Consider the following 14849-nt stretch of genomic DNA (forward strand, 5'->3'; position numbering starts at 1 on the left):
GCTCAGTTCTCTCTTATAATTCCCCATAATTCTCCCTTTTCTGTTTTATACAAATAAGAATTATGAAACAAAACACTTTTAACATTAGAACACTGTGGATACAAATATGCAGCTAGCAAGAATTTCTCTTGCTTCTTTCTAGTCCCGTGAGATATTTTTCTCTCTCAAGGAAGGTATTAGTAGAGTTCTATAAGCTATGAACACCTGCGACCTTGCAAAGCTTTGTTTATAGTACGGTAGAAAAATATTTTGACAATGGATGTTTTAGGATTTTAGCCAATCACCCCAAGGGGTGGCTGATCCTTTGACTGAATCAGGGGGATGGGGAGCAAAAGAATTCGTTTGTTAGGAACAATGCATCTAGCTTGGTCAGCATACCAGAGCAGGAAGAAGAAGATAAGAGACTGCTGATAAAACCAGGGGGAGTCTCAGACAGGCATCCTGCTTCATCCCAAAACTAGCTCAAACCAGTCCCAAAGCTTAAACCCAGGCCAAAGGTATAAAAGAGCATGCGCAGGAGAGAAAGGTGAAAAGTTCAGACGAGGAAGACTCCCCTGACTTCGTCACAAGACCCCCGAGAGACCCCTACCACAACCACCAGACAACACTGCGCAAGCGCAATGCGGATGTAAATGACTTTTGAGTTCATTATAATACGAAGCGAGGCTGGGCGGGGCTAGGTGATGAATATGTATGAGTTTGTTAGGAAACTTAATGAATATGGAACTTGTAACCCGATAAATACCGAGCTGAAAACAGCTGTAGGCACGCATGATTTTGGAGGAGCTATCCCCCATGCGTCCCAGCGCTGGAATAAAACATACCTACTTTACTACTTATTCTAGTAGTGGAGTCCTTTCCTGCCTTTCATTTGGCGAGCCAGCCAGGAGAGACTCTGCCCGGCTGCAGGATCGGCTGAGGAGCGGACATCCTAGGCGCGCCCCAGGGCTTTCCTGGAGGATCTCCTCCCCTCAGCTCGCTCACTGCAGCGGACAGACAACGACCTGCTAAAGCTGCGGACAAACGGTATGTTTTGCATTTAAGGTGCCTGTAAGTCGTACGCGTGGCCAGGGCTGCTGGTAAGCCGTGAGGAGACGTCCCACGCGCAGCGTAGTCCCTGTGAGGGAAAAGGTGGGGCCGGCAAGGGGGAATCGCTGACCGATAGAGCGGCCGCTAGCAATCCTGGGGGCGGATTGGGTGATTCCAAAGGGGGGTCCCGGTGGAACTTGTTACTGTGTTAGAAAAATACAAGCGGGACCCTGAAACTATTACAAGCGAGTGTTACGAACATTTTGCTACTAGTAGCTGGTTTGAATGTTGTTTATATGTTTGTGCAGACATTGGTTGTTGTCGGATTGCTTTTTATGGGTGTGGATGTATATTCGGTCGTGCAGATGTGTATTCGGTCGTGCAGATGTGTATCAGGTCGCTTATTCGTTTGTAAAACAGGAAGCTTGCATGTTGCCGTGTGATATTTGAGAGTGTGATATTGAGACATTTGTTTGGAAGAGTGCTTGTTCGTTGAATTTGGAATCTTGACTGGAAGAACCTCTGCAGGAATATTAGTGGCTTTTGATTAAGAACAACCAGCAGCAGAGAATTTAAAGTTTGAAAGAGTACAAGAAATAGCTTGCTCTTGTGGATGTATCAGAACCTTTTTCAACGGGAGGACAGCAAGTTGCATGGATAGTAATGCAGTGTAAAGTTTGTATTTTGAGCCTGAGATTTTAAAGATTGTGTGTGGGAAGTCGCATTTGGTGCCTGAGGTTTGGGAGGTTCGGGAAGAAAATTGGGAAAGAATTGTGAGAAAGTGTGAAGAAAGATTTGGGTGGAAACGAGATAACGCTAGGGGACAAAACTCTCTCCATTCATGTGTCCTATCTGCTCGAGTGATAGAGAGGACTCCCTGCTTGGTGTGTGGGTGTAAGTTCAGTGTAGATCTTGTGGAAGTCGGAGAAAGGAAAAAAAAAAAAAAAAAAAAAAAAAAAAAAAAAAAAAAGGGAGATTTCAAGCAGCCTTGGCAAAAGGCATAGGATACAGGTGACCCGAAGGGGGTGGCACAGTATTTGGGTAAGCTCAAATAGGATGGGAACCAGACAAAGTAAGGAAATCCCCAGAGCAAGCCCACTCGGCTGTATTCTAGCCCATTGGAAGGAGATAGTAGGAGCTGGAGGCACAGAAAATAAAAAAACCCTTATAAAATATTGTACCCAGTGGTGGCCACTGTATAAATTAGAAAATGAAGCCAAATGGCCATCTAACGGAACTTTAGATTATAATACTTTGCTTCAGCTAATGCTGTTTTTGAGGCGGGAAGGTAAATGGGAAGAAGTTTCCTACGCTGATGCATTTTTCTCTCTCCGAAAACACCCTGAATGGCAGAGAGACTGTGGAATCAAACCCCCCAGTGATCCTATGGTGTTAGCTCTGGAAAAAGAAAATAAAAAGGGCCAAAGAAGAATTAAGCGCTGCTGCTCGTCGTGCAGCATAGGTCAGAGATGCATAAGGTCAGACAAAGTCTATCAAGCAGCAGCTCAGGGACAAGATGATGATGAATTAACCGATTTGCTTAAGCCTCCCCTTAGGAGACAGGAAGAGGATGCGGACTCGGAAGGAACACCAGCGCCAACCCCCTCTCCCCCGGGCAGTCCTGTCTCGTCCCGAACCAGGAAACAGGTACTGATGGCACCCCTGAGAGAGGCGGTGGCACCTGATGGGAATACAATGTTGATTAAAGTACCTTTCTCTACTGCTGACCTAGATGCATGGTATAATATTGCCAAAAATTACCGAAATGATCCAGCAAGTACTGCTGAGCGCTTGCGACTTATAATTAAACAGCATAATCCAGATTGGGCTGATATACAATTGTTATTAGGTGGACTAACAGAGACAGAAAGACAGTTAGTTTTGAAAACAGCTCGAGACTTGGCAGAGGACTATTACAAAACGCAACAATTAGATGTAAAAGATTACTTCCCACTCCAGGAACCACACTGGAATCCGAATAGAACAGCTGAATTAAAGAAATTAAAAGGTTATCAAGAATGGATAGCAAAAGGGGTGGAAAGGGCTATTCCCAAGACCCTAAACTGGTCAGCTTTGTACGCAATAAGACAGGGTCCTTCCGAGTCACCATCCGAATTCCTGGATCGTCTGAGGGATGCAATGCGCCGTAACACATCGCTGGATCCTGGGACCGAGGTAGGGGTACAACAGCTGGTATCTTTGTTTATAGGACAATCCACAGGAGATATCAGACGTAAATTACAGAAACTTCAGGGGCCAGAAGGGAGGAATTTAGAAACTCTATTAGATGCAGCTTGGAGGGTATTCAGTAATCGAGAAGAAAGCTACAAGCAAGGGATGAGGAGATTAGTAGCAGTGGTAGAAGAAGGGAATAGAGGAAAACTTAGACAAGGACCCCCCAGACGAGGACCTCCCAGACAGGGCCCACCCCGGCTAGGTAGAGACCAATGCGCGATTTGTGGAAGGTCTGGCCATTGGAAAAATGAGTGCCCAGAAAGAAGACAAGAAGACCGCCAGAACAGAGGAAACCGAGGAAGGGGGAGGGTGGTTGCACATGTGAAAGAAGACTGAAGAGGACCGGGGGATTCCACCCTAGCAGATCCACTGGTTATAATGAAGCTAGGGGACAAGGAAAAAGAAATAGAATTTTTGGTGGATACGGGGGCAGCATATTCAGTTTTAAATAAAGCTTTGATGCCTGTGGAGAATGACTATATTGTGGTACACGGAGCAACTGGCCAATCTGAAAAAGCTTATTTTTGTAAGCCATTGAAATATAAAATTGGGAAACAATGGGGTATTCACAAGTTTCTATATTTACCCAATTCTCCAAAAGCACTCTTGGGAAGAGACTTATTAGAACAATTACAAGCAACCATTATTTTTAGGAATGGAGAAGTTATTCTGGAGGTAAATGACCAACAGTACATAGAGATACTGAGCCTAATATTAACAACCAAAGGCCCTGTGGAGGAAATCAGGGAAGAGATAATAAGCCAGGTGTTCCCAGGAGTCTGGGCCACAGATGTACCTGGGAGAGCCAAAAATGCAACCCCAATACAGATCAAACTCAAAGAAGGGAAACAACCAGTTAGAATTAAACAGTATCCCCTTAAAAGGGAAGACAGGGAAGGAATTGGCCCAATAATTGAAAAATTCTTACAGTTGGGATTGTTAAAAGAGTGCCAATCTGATTTTAATACTCCTATCCTGCCTGTCCGTAAACCCGATGGATCTTACCGGGTGGTCCAGGATTTACGGGCTGTTAATAAGATAACTGAAGATCTCTATCCTGTGGTGGCAAACCCTTACACTCTGTTAACATGCTTAACACCAGAACTAACCTGGTTTACCGTTTTAGATCTAAAGGATGCCTTCTTTTGCCTCCCTCTCCATGAAGCCAGCCAGAAAATTTTTGCATTCGAATGGGAAAGCCCTAAGAGTGGGCGCAAAACCCAGCTCACATGGACGGTGTTGCCTCAGGGATTTAAGAACAGTCCCACCTTGTTTGGAGAACAGCTCGCAAAAGACATAGAGTCCTGGGAACCCCCACCAGGAGAAGGGAAGCTATTGCAGTACATGGATGATCTCCTAATAGCTACCCGAACAGAGGAAGCTTGCACAGCCTGGACGGTAAGCCTCTTAAACTTCTTGGGACTCCAAGGGTACAGGGTATCCAAGAAAAAGGCTCAGGTGGTGAAACGGAAAGTGATCTATCTGGGCTATGAAGTCAGTGCTGGGCAACGAACTTTGGGGCAAGATCGCAAAGAAGCGATATGCCAAACCCCAAAGCCCCAGACAGCGAAAGAGTTACGGACTTTTCTGGGGATGACGGGGTGGTGCAGATTGTGGATTTACAATTACGGGCTGCTCGTGAAACCATTATATGAACTCATTACAAAGGAAAGCAGAGATCTCCAGTGGACAAAGGAGGCCACGCGGGCCTTCAGCCAGCTAAAGAATGCCCTCATGTCAGCTCCAGCTCAAGGACTCCCAGACGTGAGTAAGCCATTCTTTCTATTTTCCCATGAGAAGCAAGGGATCGCCCTGGGAATACTAGCACAGGACCTGGGCCCATACCGACGGGCAGTTGCTTATTTCTCTAAGCAGCTAGATGCAGCAGCCAAAGGATGGCCTGGGTGCCTCAGAGCTGTTGCAGCAGTCGTGCTAAACATCCAAGAAGCACGCAAGTTCACCTTGGGTCAGAGAATGACTGTACTGGTATCCCACACGGTGTCTGCGGTGCTGGAAGTGAAAGGTGGGCACTGGCTCTCCCCACAAAGGTTCCTGAAATATCAAGCCATCATGGTGGAACAAGATGATGTAGAAATAGTGGTAACTAACATTGTCAATCCAGCTTCCTTTCTCAGTAGAAATCAAGGAGAACCAGTACGCCATGATTGCCTGGAGACCATCGAAGCCACCTACTCCAGCCGCCCGGATCTGAAGGATACCCCTTTAGACAACGCAGAGACCTGGTTTACTGATGGGAGCAGCTACATCGTCAGTGGAAAGCGACATGCTGGGTATGCAGTTACCACCTGCCAGGAGGTGATAGAATCCGGACCCCTGCCAACAAACACCTCTGCACAAAAGGCTGAAATAATCGCCCTAACTCGTGCCTTAGAGATGGCAAAAGGAAAGAAAATAAACATCTATACAGACTCAAGGTATGCGTTTGGAGTTGTACACGCACACGGGGCCATTTGGAAAGAAAGAGGACTGTTAAATTCGCATGGAAAAAACATCAAACATGCACGAGAAATAATGCGGCTGTTGGAAGCAGTCCAGCTACCTGAGAAAGTAGCAATCATGCACATAAGGGCACATCAAAAGGTGAGCTCAGAATTGGAAGAAGGAAATGAACTGGCGGACAGAGAGGCAAAAGAAGCAGTAAAAGGTGAAGTAACAACAACTGGGGCCTTGATCCCAGATGGACAACTTTCCCTAGAGGGTAAGCCAACATATAATAAGAAAGACAAGAAATTGATTAAAGATGAAAAGGGAACATTTAACCAAGAGGGATGGGCTATCACTGCAGGGGAAAAAGTAGTTGTTCCCTCTCATTTGCTATGGGCCGTAGTTAGAGAGGAACACCAGAAAACACACTGGGGAACAAATGCCTTATATAATTACTTAATTGAGAAAATTATCGCCAGAAACTTATACGAAACTGTTATGCAAGTAACTCGACAGTGCAACCTTTGCCTCCAGACTAATCCCAAAAATACCCCTAAACCAAAATTAGGCCAAATTGGGAGAGGCCATGGGCCAGGACAGCAGTGGCAGATTGATTTCGCAGAACTTCCAAGAAAAGGGGGGTATCGATATTTGTTAGTGCTAACAGATACTTTTTCAGGATGGCCAGAAGCTTTTCCTACTAGGACCGCTAAGGCTCGAGAAGTAACAAAGGTGTTACTACAAGAAATAATACCGCGCTTCGGAGTTCCAGCCACAATGTCATCAGATAGGGGACCACATTTTATTTCAAGGGTGGTACAACAAACTAGCCGACATTTAGGCATAGACTGGGAACTCCACACTCCATATCATCCCCAGTCAAGTGGCCAAGTAAAGAAAATGAACCATATGATTAAGCAGCAAATTGTGAGATTAGGGCAAGAAGCTAACCTACCCTGGCCCCAGTCTCTCCCACTTGCATTGTTACGAATTCGGACCAAGCCCAGGATTAAGGAGAAGCTAAGTCCCTTTGAAATACTTTATGGGAGACCATATGGGGTACAGAAAGGAATATCTACCCAAACAGGGGAAGAAATGCTAACCACCTACATGATTGCTTTAGATAAACAGCTTAGAGAAATTAGAAAACATGTGGCTGGAACTCGAAGTCGAGGCCTAGACGGTCCTGTACATGGCATTCAGCCTGGAGATTATGTATATGTTAAGTCTCTTACAGAAAAGACTCTAGAACCACAGTGGGAAGGACCATTCCAGGTGCTCCTCACGACTTACACCGCGATTAAGATCAGAGAACAGAGTGCCTGGATTCACCATACCCGAGTAAAGAAGGCTCCAGAGACCCCTTGGAAAGTGACCCCTGGGGATGAACTGAAATTAAAGTTTACTCGAACAAAATGAAAATGTTAGGGTGGCACGCAAGTATAACCCGGAAAATTGTTTTTCTCACAGTTATAATTGTAACCATCAGCCAGGAAATTATTCCTAGGGGAGAAGACATATGGTCTCAAGCCTTCATGCGGGTTACTGGACTCATGGGGAAATATTCTGATTTAAAAAATTTAAACCTGTTGACTGTAGTCATACACGGAAACCAAGTGTATACAAAGCAAGAGTGGGAAAAACAAAGAACTTGGCAGCTCCAGGGGACTGTAGGAGAAAAAATCAAGATTGGATGCCAATGATTAACGGGACTACTCACAGAAAAGCAACCCAAATCAGTGTCTCAACTACTTCTACAGACAAACACCGTGAAATCTGTAGTTACGCAAGTGAAGCAGACTGTTGGTATAATTTTACATTAGTACAGACTGTGGAAGTGGTTTGTCTTTGGGGCCAAGGCAGTAATGGACTCTCATTCAAATTCCAGATAAATGCCATGGCTAGGCCCACTATGACCTACTCTGGCAATCAGATCCGAACCCAGGTCACACCACTTAAATCTGAGCCAAAGGTTTATGAGATTGGCCCTTATGTAGTAAGGAACACAGGCCAACAATTACTGCTGTTTAACCCAGAATGGTCTCTTAAGCGTGTAGAACTACTAATGCAAATTAACATTTCTGAAATCCAACCAGCCTGCTCCCCTTTAATTCAAACATCCCTTGAAGGGTGGACAGCCTGGCTGCAAAAGCAAACCCCCCTCAAGGGCAGAATGCGAAGAGACCTGAGTGGCATGCTAGGAACAGGACTGGGAGTTATAAATGGAATTGATTCAGAGATACTGATGAATAAACTGGCCACGGCAACCAGTGACCTGACCAAATTAAAACAGCCCCTACAATCTTCCCTATTAGCATTAGGAAACAGCCAGTGGCAAGTCTCAAAAATACTCCCAGACCTTGCAAAAATCAGCAACCTGGATCACGAACTGATATTAAACACACTTGGCACAGCTCAGGACAATGTCTCATTAGCCCTTAGCTGCATACAAGCTCAATTATGGATGCAGTCCACAGCTTCCTTAATCATAAGAGAGGGTAATGAAGGTGTATTTCCTATTGAGATCCGAGAGGCTGTTTGGAACAATGCTACTAAATTAGAAAGAAAACTCCAATCCTGGTGGACCTTGGTAAATTTCACTTATAGCCCAATGACTAACATAGCTACTGCCTTTGTACTTACGATACGGAATGCCACAGTTTATGTAATTCATCCTATTGTCGCATTGAGATTAAACCATAAAGGGACAGTTTTCTACCCCTCTGAACATAGAGTATGGGCTCGGATGGTAAGAGAAAAATGGCAAACAGTGAATTTAGAATCTTGTATTACACGGGAACAACAAGGATTTATCTGTGAAAGTAATACACTTGATGCCAGAGACATATGTCTTGATACAGAACAAGGGATATGTCACTTTGAGATCCACCCAGACACTTCACCGAAAACTGTACTCGTATATGTTGGGCAAAGCTGTGTGTGCTTAAGAACTACCTGCACTTCAATGATGATAGATGACAATGTTATAAATGTAACTGCCAGGAATCACTCTAATTTTTGTATTTGTAATTTTGCCAAGATTGTTGGGTGTGACTTTTCGTATTTAGCACCAGTCGTATCTCATCAATTAATAAGGTCTAACTATACCGTTTACCATAAATTGCTACCCACACCTATTGGGATGAACCTAACATTAGTAAAGCAATTAGTAAAACATCAGGACCTCATGGAGATTTTGAAAGAAATCCAAAGAAACGGGGAAAAGACCTTAGTCACTGTCCATTATGACACACAAGAAATCAGCAGAATTTTGCAAAGAGTGAGACAAGACGCAAGTCATAACTGGTGGGACTCACTTTTCGGGTGGTCACCTACCGCAACTGGTATCCTAAATACGTTATGTCACCCCATAATTGTCTTATTAACCTTGGTTAGCACCTGTCTTGCGCTGTCTATCGCGTTACTTATTTGGAACTATAGAGTACTAAAAAGACTATCAGTTCTAACTACTTTGTCAAACGCACACGGGAAAACATTAAGAGATGCCTACCAAAAAATTCATTAGGAGAAGAATTTAAGTATTAGTAAAAGAATTTACTAACTCTTTAGAAAAGGGGGGACTGAATCAGGGGGATGGGGAGCAAAAGAATTCGTTTGTTAGGAACAATGCATCTAGCTTGGTCAGCATACCAGAGCAGGAAGAAGAAGATAAGAGACTGCTGATAAAACCAGGGGGAGTCTCAGACAGGCATCCTGCTTCATCCCAAAACTAGCTCAAACCAGTCCCAAAGCTTAAACCCAGGCCAAAGGTATAAAAGAGCATGCGCAGGAGAGAAAGGTGAAAAGTTCAGACGAGGAAGACTCCCCTGACTTCGTCACAAGACCCCCGAGAGACCCCTACCACAACCACCAGACAACACTGCGCAAGCGCAATGCGGATGTAAATGACTTTTGAGTTCATTATAATACGAAGCGAGGCTGGGCGGGGCTAGGTGATGAATATGTATGAGTTTGTTAGGAAACTTAATGAATATGGAACTTGTAACCCGATAAATACCGAGCTGAAAACAGCTGTAGGCACGCATGATTTTGGAGGAGCTATCCCCCATGCGTCCCAGCGCTGGAATAAAACATACCTACTTTACTACTTATTCTAGTAGTGGAGTCCTTTCCTGCCTTTCATGACCAATTAGACTATGAAGAAAAAAGTCTATAAAAGAGTTTGTAAAGTAATTAAAGAAAGGAATCGTGCTGCACAATGCCTGCCTGCTAGATCTCTCCTCCATATGGCTGCAGGACACCGTGATAGAACGTTTGGTCTGCAGCCCTAATCAAATGAGCTCTGTTACAGTGATTAAACAGATTGAACTTTGAGAAACAATGAAAAGTCTAAAACTTTTACCATCACTCAGAGTCTACAACTGCTGGAAGGTCCTGTTTCATAGTGAGGACTTTAGAAAGTCTTTCCTAGGCAAGACTTTTACTTTGAAAGAGGGTCCACCTTTTGTGAGATTAAATTAGTAAGTCAAAATGACTTGATTACACTTTGAGAGCAGAAACACTTGGGTCTGATGGTATAAACCCCTAGTCAGCCAGGGCTATGGCTTGGCCAGAGCCTTAAGCTTTGACTGAGAGGATTTCTCTAAAATACTTATAAAATTGCTTTAAAACTTTATTAATATCATTCTGAATGCGATTGAAAAATTAAGAACATGTAAACTTCTTTACAATCTTTCGCGGGGGGTGCACCCCATCTCTGCATTCCCCCTTTTCTGTTCTAACAATATGTAACACAAACATTTTTCAGTTTACTAAATTCAGGAAAATGTGTAACATAACATGCAGTTTTCTTACTATGAACAGTAAAATAATACATCTAATACAACAACAAGTGCGCACCAAGTAAAAAAAAGCAAGGTAATATCATTAACTGCTTAAATACTTCACTGTTTCACAGAATGCATATAAATCTAGGCTTTGGAAAATTCCAATTATAATAACATTAACTCTCTAAGTGGTTTCAAAAGGTAACAAGGCTAATTCCTGCTTAAAACAATAGCTTATGAATTATAATTATTATCCATCACAAAAAGAAATCTTTGAGATAGGGTAAACATTTTGACTAACAAAACCAGAAGAGTTCTGTGGACCAACTGCAGGAAGGGTATGCTTAGCCTGCAGCCATTCCCGCACAAGCTGGTGCAAAATGCGGTACGCTGCAGCATCCCCACCCCTGGGGAAGGGCCTGTTGGTCCACTTAGTCCTTTTTTCTAGCACAGTACCACCTCGCGAGAGTAACAGCGTGGTCCCCGCTGGTTCCCCAGCCCCCGCTGGCTGAGTGGGAGCACGGGTCCAGCGGCCAGCAGAGGTCCGCCGGCCCATCTCTTCACCTCTCACATGGAGAGAGCTGCCCGCGGCCCCTGCCATGCGCCGAGTGGAGCCGCGGCCAGGCCAGCCTCCAGCGCTGCCGATCCCTCCCGTCCGCAGCATGGGGGCGGCTGCTGCGCGCGGCAGCGGCACGGCTTTGCCATGTGCTCGCTGCTATGTGCTTGCCGGCGCCGCGCGGCTTTGCCATGTGCTCACCACTCCTTTCCGGCTCCGCCATGTGCTCGCCGGCGTGTGCTCCCCAGCACCGCTCGCTTGCTGCCGCGGCGCAGCTCTGCCATGTGCGCCCTCGCAGTACCGCACGCTCTCTCCTCGCCGCGTCTGCTGCCACCGCTGCACTCTCGCAGAAGGCAAATGGAGAGGGAATACGCTCCCCCTGGGCTCCAGGCACTCGCCACGACCCGGCTCCAGCTGATGCCGCATGGCGTGGGTCGGGGCGAACTTTTCCACGGTGCCGTCCGGCTTCCCTCCAGGGTCAAACGGGTCGGGGATGAGGGGCCATCTTCTGGTTCTCCTCCCACAGCCCCGACAGACTTACGGTCGCTCGCTGGCGGCGCAGAAGGGCTTGGCACGCTGCTGCAGTGGCACAAGAGGCTTTCTTTGTCCGGTCTCTGGGTGCCGCCACGTGCTATGATCGCCTTATACACTGTCCTCCATGGACACAAAAGCTCCATCAGTGCTGTGTTGCCACGTGTAACTCGGTTCCACAACACATCTGAAACGTCCTGTTATAAACATATATTGTAATATTGGCTTCTCTCAAGTATTAAGGTAGATACTATATAATGTTAGAAATGCTTTTGCTGTGTGGATGTAGTTTTCTTTCTTTTTAGCAAGAATATTAGCAAGTGTGAGCAAGTAAGATAACCTCCAAGTGAACAGAGGATGAGGCCCGAAAAGCTGCTAATCAACACTTTGTCCAGAGAACAAAGGGGCCCAAAGGCTACTCCGCCCAGAGAACGGGAGGGGGGGGGGGGGGCGCCCAAGGGAGCCCAGAGCCGCTATCACCGCTCTGCCCGGGGGGCAAAGAGGCCCAAAAACTGCTATTAACCCTGACTTTCTAGGGAATTAAGAGGCCCACTCAACTATCAGCTCTCACCTAGCGAGCCCAGGCCCAAGAATCAAAATAAAACCGCAAGGTAGAAGAATACGCATGCTCTAAAAAGGTGGGACCAAGGAGTGGCCATGCAGAACAGCTCTTGGAAAAGTTTGAATATGCATAGAGAACAGACAGTAAAAATGGTATAAAAAGGACTAACCTCAAGCATCAGGTGTGCTCTTGGCAGAGCACCAAGGCACCCAGCCGTTACCTCTTTGCTTTCTTTTATGTGCCTCTTATTGTCTTTATATTAAACTTTTTAATTCTCACAGGAGAGTGAACCTTGTTTTTCACAGTCCCATGTCCGAGGATTAAAAATATTGGTCCTATCTAAAGTTGAATCACAGTTCTTTGCCCAGAACAAGAGTCTGTTCAAATCTGTAGACTCACCTTTCCTGCCACATTTCTTTAATATCTGTTGTAACGTCTCTGGGACGTTCTGTTCTTGGGATACCCCATCTCCTACGTCCCCCATGGCTCACCTACAATTTGTAGGGATTATCGCTGGCCAGCGTTCCTGCTTCTTGCAGCAGCACTTCAAGTCCCATGGGGCTCACTGACGGACGCACAGTTAGGCGTATAAGAAATTCCTCACACGGGGAGACCATTTGTCGACGATTGAATCTCAGACCCAGACCAGCAGGGAATCTGAATTGGTTATTCAAAGGAGTGAGTTGGTTTTATACACTTTTCTAAGGCACAGTATTTCCTTATTTGACGTGACCTCCCCCATGTTGCCACATCAGCAACACACTTTCTCAGTGTCCTTTTATGGGATGATCACTCGCTGTTCACTCATCTGTCAGCTCCCGGCAGGCTCCTCTCAGTAGGGTTCTGCCGTGTGGCACCTCCTCCCCCCAGCGTCCGGTGGAGACAAGCCTCTGTGTGCTCTCATGTGCTCCTTTGTGCTGCCATGTGCCTCTGCAGGCAGGTTTTACGGCTCACAATTCTCTCTTATAATTCCCTATACAAAGCATTTCTCCTGCCTAGCCAAAGGCATTTGGGATCCATGGAGCTACAGCTTATGGCATGGGAAATGCTAGACAGGGCTTGGTCCCTTGCTAGGAAAGTGACATTGTTCAAGTGGAGGTGCAGAGTCACCCTCAGAGCCCATGGGCTGCAGTCAGAGCATAGACAGCCTTGAAAGAACCTAATATGGCATGAACAATAAGGAAACTCTGCACGAGTGGAGATGCACAATATTAATTGCATCATTAGTGTGGAAACTTTGTTTAAAGCCAGTAAGTCTTCCTCTAAACAGGAAGACTGGAAAGGCTGAAATGCCAAATTCCTGTGGGAGAGAAACTATAACCTTCCTAACTCTGCTGTCATCTCTGTGCAAACTGTGCCGTGTTTGGTTTTCCCAACACACGTGGATCTTAGTGTGTGAGGTTTCAGGGGGCAGAGCCATTTGGGCTTTCTGCTCTGCCTTGTGATCAACACAGAATAAAGCAGGCTCAGTGTAGTGCTCCAGACAGTGTGTTCTTTCTGAAGTCCATGTCTCAACCAAGCTTATTAAGGATGACTTCCCATTAACCCAGTCACCCAATCACTTGGGATCAGACAACGGCTTCTGGGCAAGACCAAATAAAGACCACTGCTTAAATTCTAGACCAGCAGCTCCTCTAGGGAAGCAGCTCCATCTATGTACAGCCTCTTGAAGATTTTGGCTGTGCCATGTGTATCTCTATTAAATGTATGTGTTTAGATAATTTTAGATCACTTATCATTTTTTTGTTGCCGCAAACTACAGAATAAATTTTAGCTGACGTGTTCTGCAGAAGCCAAATAAGAAAGGGTAAATTTCCTGTGGCAATTATTTCTAATCAGAGAATTATGCCAGCATCGTTGAGAATTATCTGAAATAATATTTTGAGGGACTTTAATGATCAGAACTGAGTTGCTCAGAATATTTTCCTCAGGGAAATCAGTGTCATAGCAACAGACCTACCACTACTAATGGCCCCAACTTACTGACCTCCTGTTCCTCCAAGACCTGCATCTGCCGTCCAGCAACATTCACCGGGTGGAGAAAGGTACACTGGGCCAGGCCTTGGAAGCAAATTGCTGGAACTGAATGGGTTTAAGGAATTCAGGATAATAGATAAAAAATCCCAGAGGCTGTATGTTAAGCTAGACAGTTGAAGCTGGTTTATAACATACACTACCAATTTCCAAATAAATAATAATTCTTAGTGGATTTGTCCCATTTCTTGGCTAAGCAGTGAATAATTGGATGAAGTCCAAATATGGATCCAGAACATTATTTGCTTCTATTGAACAAACAGCATGTTTTGTTGGGAGGCCATGACTGAATTACCCTGTTACTTTTCTTAGAAAATCTTTTCCCCCAGTCTAGGCTGGCATTTGTTTTCAAAAGGAAGCTAAAGTGATTAAGCTAAACAATAGACTTGCTAAACATTATCTTAGTCTAGGAGTTTGAGATCCAAATTTTGTTGCTGAACTTTCTCGCCAAGAATAGTCTTACTATTCTTGAACAAAACTGACACTTCCAGGTTTTTGTTTTGCTTTTTTTCCACTTGTGAATATGAAATTCTTCCATTTATCTGCACAGGAAAACATAAGCTTTTCCTTAGTTGGTAGAAATGTCTTTTCTGTGTGTAATGGTAATTTCCAATTCTGCCATCAGGAAAGATAGAATCATAAAATGGTTTATTTTGAAAGTGACCTTAAA

The 14849-nt window shown here is 45.0% G+C and overlaps 1 long non-coding RNA gene across 1 annotated transcript; it reads left to right on the forward strand.

Annotated features, from left to right (window-relative positions):
- The first annotated feature begins 313 nt into the window (after nucleotides 1-313).
- On the forward strand, nucleotides 314-9814 carry LOC138110393 (uncharacterized). The gene is made up of 2 exons (XR_011150913.1): nucleotides 314-1026; nucleotides 6937-9814. It is a non-coding gene; the product is annotated as an uncharacterized lncRNA (long non-coding RNA).
- The last annotated feature ends 5035 nt before the right edge of the window (nucleotides 9815-14849 follow it).

Source organism: Aphelocoma coerulescens, chromosome 4A (assembly GCF_041296385.1).
Source record: "Aphelocoma coerulescens isolate FSJ_1873_10779 chromosome 4A, UR_Acoe_1.0, whole genome shotgun sequence".
NCBI classification, from domain to species: Eukaryota; Metazoa; Chordata; class Aves; order Passeriformes; family Corvidae; genus Aphelocoma; species Aphelocoma coerulescens.